The sequence below is a fragment of the Scomber scombrus genome, chromosome 5 (assembly GCF_963691925.1).
Source record: "Scomber scombrus chromosome 5, fScoSco1.1, whole genome shotgun sequence".
Taxonomy (NCBI): Eukaryota; Metazoa; Chordata; class Actinopteri; order Scombriformes; family Scombridae; genus Scomber; species Scomber scombrus.
Genome location: NC_084974.1, coordinates 16,236,116 through 16,243,883, shown reverse-complemented (window position 1 = coordinate 16,243,883; position 7,768 = coordinate 16,236,116).

Here is a 7,768-nt window from a genome sequence, read left to right as displayed (position 1 = left end):
ACTATGGATAGTGCGCCACCCTATGGCTCTCCTGTGCCAGTATTTCAACTATTTGACCACTAAGGGGCGTGATTGCCATGGTTACCAACATACCATCACTGCTGTTGATATAGCAATACTGTTGATGGCTTTGGAAGTATTATCCTTCAAATTTGTTATTATATTTACTGAAGTGCAAATTATACACTTGCCACATGTGGTCAATCACTATGTATTCTATGATTGCAGTCCAAAAACAGATGCCAAAATAGCTTCATTGTTTCCTTCTTCATCTGTCTGATATGTTGCAGAGTAACTGTGAGGCATCCAGTTGTTATAGTAACAGAAATGAAATGTGCTTAGTAGTGTAGCATCAAGCTTTTTAGGCAGACAGCAGGCTAACAAGTTGTTTGAGATAGGAGGATCAGCTGAGGAAACAAATGTCATCCACAACAGAAACATTCATGACAGACACAGTGACACAGACAAAAGGTATATGCTGTATGAATATATGTAGTGGGGAGGGTTAATAAAACATAGCTGATGAAATTATGTTTTAATGTGCGTCATCATTCATTTATTCTGTGATTTGTTTCACTGGTAAATACATTACAAATATGATCTTCCTCCTTCTTGATGTATAAAACATTACCAAAATAATCCCTCACAAATCAACAGCAATATTAATGTATGAACTGCTTGCAGCATTAACACCAATGCATTTATCAAGAAAATCCAATTAAACCATCATTATCATAATTACCATTATGATAATTCAAATTAACATTATTATCACTATTACAGTATCATCAAATTCCTTTCCTATCAGTCCCGTCATCCTCTGTCGTTTTTATCAACCTTTCATTGAAAATTTCCTGAATTTTTCTTTTTTCTGCTGGTTTCACAACCTCACATTAAAAGACAGACACAGCCTGAACAGGATTGTTAAAATCTGTTCAAAGATCACTGGAGAGAATCAAAGGGATCTGAATATTTTTGCGACCAACAAATTCTACCGAAAGCAGCGAGTGTTTTGGCTTCTTCTTGCAAATTAATTTTCTCTGTTGCTATCAAGGTGTCGTCAGGTTTTACCCGATTGTAAAACAAACTGCTATTCTAAATTGTTCCCTCTGCAATTCAACTACTAAATGCATGTGCTATTTGATCTTTTTTATTATGTTTATCAAGTCTATTTATGAATATTATTGATAAGTTTTATTACACATTTAGGCCATTTAGGTGATTTTGTTATAGCCCATATATTTTGCCATACATTGTGTTATTTATTTGTTTGTTTTATGTTACTGTGTTTTATGCACAACAGGCTGCTCCAAATTGCCCCTAGTGGGATTAATAAAGTAGTTTGTATTGCATTGTATATCATTTACCACACCATTTTAAAGCTCCAGTATTCATCATCGACATGTGTGATGCCTGTGGTATGACAATGCTCATTATGTTCTATAGAGGAAGTGCAGCAGCCTATCCTGTTGTATTGTTTTAAAAGAGCTATATGTTTCCTCAGGTTGTTTGGTTTAAAAATTGCCATCAGACAAGATAGTCAGCTCCGACTGGAAGGCTGAGAATTAACCCCCCTGGGACAGCGAGCATCCGCCCTGATGAGAAGACATGAATCTCTCAACTTTTCTGTCACAGACCTTAGGAGTAGAACAAAACAAAAAAGGAAGAGGGGGACAAAAGGTAGAGGATGTATGAGCAATGGTGGGTATCTTATTGTATTTGGATTTTCAGAACAAGAACATTTTAAATCCTTGCTACAGGGGAGGCAGTCTGTAAGCTCCTACAGACTGAGCTTATCCCTCCAGGTTCTCCTGATATCTTCATCTGTCTTTATTCTTCTACACATCAAGGCATGAGCATTAGGTTTGTCTGCCCGTGCCAGCTTTTGCTTGTCTGAACAAAATCCATTTAAAAACAATTTAGAGTAGTTCAAGTCAAGTACAAGGAAGTGGAAATGACGGGACAACCTGACATCTCAATTGTACATCAGTGAAAACTAAACAGATGATATGAATAGACAAGAAAAAAAAATTTAAAACACCATAGGGGAATAATTACTAATTACTGGCTGTATTTTGTGTTTTGAACTTATTTGTACTTAAGAATCAAAATGTCTTCATCAAACAGGTAAGTAGCCTAACTGAGGAGGTGTTTGTGAAGTGTAGTGAGAAGGGGATGTATTGACATATGGGCTTAAAATGGTATCATTTTCTGCACTGTCACAGATTGGATTTTTAGTTGACAGGATGAGATTCTCTGAAAGCCGACATATTCTCATAGAGTTAAACCTCAGCGGCCAGGGCGGATGAACCAGTTTATCTGGTGATGTGGTATTTTCTAGAGAAAACCACAAAGAGAAGGAAGAGCAAACAGCTTGCATTGCATTGTGATCCCTGGCATTCCTCATGCTAATCCAGTACAGCTTTTTGGTTGTACAGAGGAATCTAGTGTACATATCCAAGGGGCTATAGTTTATTTTCAAATCTAAGTTGAGTCATCTCAGCTATTGACTCCAGGTAGACAAACAAGCTGCCCTGCTGACCTTCCATGAATAAACCCTACAAGTAAGTAAATGCTAGAAATTGTTTTTAAAAAGGAAGAATCTCTCATGCCGAATGCTTTATGCTGTAAATGTGGTGTAAGCCTACATTTCAGGAAGAAAATATGACCTTGTTATACCAAGTTCTGAGGACCAAGTTCATTTCTTCATTTTTCTATTTTTAAATGGTTTCACCTGCAGGTGAAGTGTTTGCTGCTGTTGTGTGCATTTACTTTAAACGGTTACACACTCTGCTGTAAAGACATCTCTGCAGTGGTTTGCTGCAAGTGCAAGTTTTTGTTTTTTATTACATTTTAGTTACAAGGAAAAGTCAGTGGAAAGTTAAAAATACTTTCAGTTAAGCTTACTTGCTTTCAGTGACAAGTACACTAAACTTGAGTGAAGACACAGTACTCAGTGTAAACAGGTGCATTGGTTTCAGTAAAAGTGGGATGTTTCACTTGTTTTGGGAATGTAAAAGGGTCATTGCACTCAAATTATACATATATCCTCTGGTAGAATTTTATAATCTGAATAGCATACTTTGAACAGATTTCATCAGGAGTATTTCTTTGATTTAAAAAATAGTTCCAATGACAACAGACATGTTGTAATTTGTTGAAAATGTAATTTTTCAATACTATGAGCACCACAAATCAAATAGCATTCATCGCCACATAAAGGCAAAGGCAGAAATCTCAGAGATGGATCTAGTGTGTCCATCTGATAGAGACAACTGAATCTGAGGTCCAAGCTGTGAATAGCTTGGATGACTGTGGTGTCTGTTTTGGTGTGCAAAGTATTGTAGCATATAATTCAGATAATTCAGTCACAAGACAATGGGGATAACCATAGTGTGTGCAGTCTCAGGAGTTGGGAATGCAAGGGTCAGATGATTCCTCATCATGATGATGGTGGAACACTTAAAATTAGTGAACGAAGAAGCAGAAAAGGCAAGAAGTCAACAAGTTTTTTTTTAGAACGAACTGTAAAGAGAAACACTTAACATTAAAAGAAATGTTTTCAGACACAAGCTATTTAATGTATTCTAGAGATAGAAATTTACAGTCATTTAATGCATATTTATGTTGAGCTCCTCTCCGCTGTGCATCATGAGTCACCTGCTCGTGTCCCACCTAGCCAGCAATGAACATTGAAACCATAAAAAAGAGAGTTAGCATGAATATAACATTCCTGTGCATTCTTAGTGTTCTGGCATTTTACTGTAAAAAAGCCCTCCACATACTGACCTTTTCTCAGCAAACCTCTCTCTCGCACCTCTCTCCTATTTTTCCTCTGACTCACAACCCATTGTACTTCTCCTACTCAGCACTGTCGTTTGCTCAGTGTCCTTGCCTCCCCTCCCCTCACCCTTCACAGCCACCCACACGTCTCCTCATCCATCCTCTCGGAGAACAATGCTGAAGAGACCTAACGACCATAATTACCATAGCTAAGTTACAATGGCTGAAAAAAAGCTGTGTACTAAACAGAAAATACATTTGAATCTGGAGAAGAGGCATTGCTGATACATGCATGGATCACATCATGTGTTACAGAACTAGGAAAACAGCTAATTATTGCATGTGATGTGGTGTGAGTGAGTTCACCTCAGTGTCCCATGCTGATAAGAATTCTGTGTCCATTCATGCATACAGCCACAGTATAGGATTAATGCAGCAGGCCAGTCTATGCATGTACGAGTGCATATGGAACCAACAAAGGGGGCATCTGCCACACATACACTATTTGAACCCAGGCTAATCACCATGGTTACAGGCCTTTCAGCTTGCGCTGATTGGTTGACATTATTGCAATGACCCGTGATTGACTCCCCCCCATGGGATCTCATTGGCGCTTTGCCCCAGGATGATGATGTCATCATGTGTGGCATGTTTCACTTGATGTGGCATTGAAACGTGCACTACTGGGTATGCATCAAAGAAAGCCAAATTAGATCAAAGCTGGAGGTGGCAGCTGCATTTGTTTAGAGATAATTCACATTAATTTTAGTTTCATGGCAGTTTAAGTTTAAGGACCAAAATGATCATGGTTGTCATATGCTGTTATGGCAGCTTTTTGTTTGGATCAGATTTTCTAATAGTTGTGCAGGATGGTTAAGAAATATTTCCCATCTAGCTGATATACTACCCATTCAAACCAGTAGAGGGCATATTCAGGGGGATAAAAGAAAAGCATGACGGTAATGACAAACTCACATGCAGATCCTTAAATTCACATTTTATTATGTTTCGAATGTGTTGGTTTTCCCCTTTGAATGAGCAAATTCCCTGAAGACCATCAGAATATATTCCTGCCTCAGCATACCGTAGAATAAAATTACAAACACATTTTCAAAATGTGTTTATCAAAAACTTCAAACATTTAGCATTTTTTCAGTCCATGCAAGTCCTAGTGTATCATGTGTGAGTCACTCGAGGAGCTTATTATGTTGCCATAGATTTTGCAATGTGGAATAGGTTTTGACAGTAAAAGTGATAATGGGACTTATAAAATAAGCCCAGATGCATAAGATCAGTACTCACAGAACCAAGTAGAAATGTTATTTTTGAGCAATTTAACTGTGCAGAAAAAGAAAAAGATTCCATGCAGGAGAAAAGAGACATATTTATGTGGTAAATGATGCTAGATATAAAGTTAAGCTCCCTGAAACTAGGAACACTGGACATAATATATTGCAATAAATAAATATGTAAAATAATCAACACACAGAAATGGACTACGAGGAGTTGATTTAAGTTCTATCCATGAAGTAATGCAGTCTGATCTCCTGCAAGCCATCCTGCCCCAGCTTCTCTGTTGCAGGGCCTTCTGTTGTCTTCGCACCATGTGCTTCCCCACCACCCCTCCTCCTGCTGCTGCTGACTCATCCTGAACACTCCAGTCGACTCCTCATGACCCCCCACCCTCTCCTCCGCTCCAGTGAACCCATCAAGTCAACTAATTACTCTTCTCAAAGCTGCTTAACAGACCCTTTAATTAAATAAAACTGAAATATCCCTTTGCACAGTGCAGTGGCCCAAACCTTTTCCAAACCTGCAGAAGACTGAACCACACAGCCCGGGGCCACTTTGGGCAAACTTTGAGGATGAGGGTGAGGATGAGCTGGTGTGAGAACTGAAGATAAGCGCCTTGCCACCAGGTGTGTTTGTGGGCCTACGGCATTGTCAGTAAGCTGTGAAGTTCAGTCAGTCAGTGAGCCTAGGGAAGGAAATGTCAGTCAATTAGTCCATCACTTTGGTCCAGATTTAAATATCTAAACAACTATTGGATGGATTGCCATTGCAGTTGTTACAGATGTTCATGGTGGCTGGAAGCCTTATGACTTTACCCCTTGACTTTTTTGATTTGAGTCAAATATCTCAACAGTTATTGGATGGATTATTATGAAATGTCATAGTAATACATATTTGTGTCCCCTACAGGATGAATTATAATAACTTTTGTGATCCTTTCACTTTTTCTCTAAAACTAGTGATTAAATCTTAAAAACTAAGGCTATAACATTACTGCTAATTAAGAGTCAAATTAAAACATAGGCCCTTAATTTCCTTTCAAAAAATACTTAGAGCTTGCCATTCTAATATCCAGAGGCAGTGTGTTCCACAGATTAGGGGCATAAAAACAGAAGACAGCCTCAACTGTTATGGGACACCTGAGGAACATTTGAAAGAGAAATGTTGGAGGACCACAGTGATCAGACTGGAACAGGACATAAAAGAATATCTCTGATGTAGGAAGGAGCAAGGTAATTCAAAGTTTTATAAATGAGTAAAAGTTAAATAACTTTAAAAATCTATTCTAAAAGATACAGGTAGTCATTGCAGTGTCCTAAGCAGTGGGGGGGATGTAGACCCATTGTCTTTGCTTTAGATTCTGGCTGCAGAATTCTGAGCTAAGTATAGTTTTCTTCTAGACGTATTAGGGAATCCATTAACAATAAATTACTATAGTATAAACAAGTAGTAATAAAAGTGTGAATGAGCATTTCAGCATCTTTCATCATTGAGTTAAAAAAAAGTCTAACGTTGTATTTATATATTCTTCAGACGAAAATTTTTTATTTTATTGATCTTGTAAAATGGGAATTAAAATTTAAATCAGAGTATGAAGATCAAAATTAAACTGGAGGATTCAGAATTAGAGCAATTGCTCAAATTCTTGGAACTTTAGATCAAAGAAGATGGAAGATGTCTAAAAAAGATTAAATGCAGAATTAAATGAGCAAAAATAGTTTTCTTGGAGAATAAAGAATTTCTGACATGCAACATGAAGATCACAGTAAAGAAAAGGATAATTGAAACCTACAATTTTTTCTGTTTTTACATATAGATCACAGACATGGACACTGGCAGAGGGAGGAAAAATAATATTAAATGCATTTGAGATATGGTGCTACAGGATAATGTTCAAGATCAGCTGGAGAAGATATATGATAAGGATCTGGATCAGGTACGTGTTTTATGAAGAAGATTGCAAAGAGAAAGCTTGAGTTTGCAGGGCACATTATGAGAGGGTCCAGTGGGAGGCTGATGGAAGGAATGATTGAAGGGAAATGAGGAGTGGGAAGACAACACATAATCTGGCCTGTTAACATAAAGAGATGGAGCGGAAAAAGAAGATAAGAACAACTCAAGAGAAAGGCTGTGAAGAGAAAGGACAATGAAAGCCAACCTGTGGATCGAAAATCATCACAAATGTTTGATTGATTGACTGATTGATTGAACTTAATATACATCATTATACAGTAAAGAGGATTTCGTTCAAATGTCACACTGATACAAGCACATGACCACACATACTGTACATATACACTGCGTATATACAAACCAGCAGGACAAACAAACCCAACACTCCGGCAGGAAGAAGTGATAGCATCACTTCCCCCTTGATAACTATGGAGTGGAGTCTGCAGTTGAGTGTGTCACTGTGGGAAAGAAATTGCGAATGTGTGTCTGTGTGTGAGTGACAATCCCATTCACTTCCTACTACATTTTCCTCTCTTTGCTGGAAGGACTGAGGTGATAGAGCTTCATCAAAACTTTAAAGTGAAGTATTCTGTTATTGGTTTAGTGTGAAAACTGATTAACCAATGAATCCTCAGCAGAGTTTTCCCTGCAGCTACTGATTCATGATTGTATTTTAGGCAGAAAGCTGTAACAGGCACACGCACACACACACACACACACACACACACACACACACACA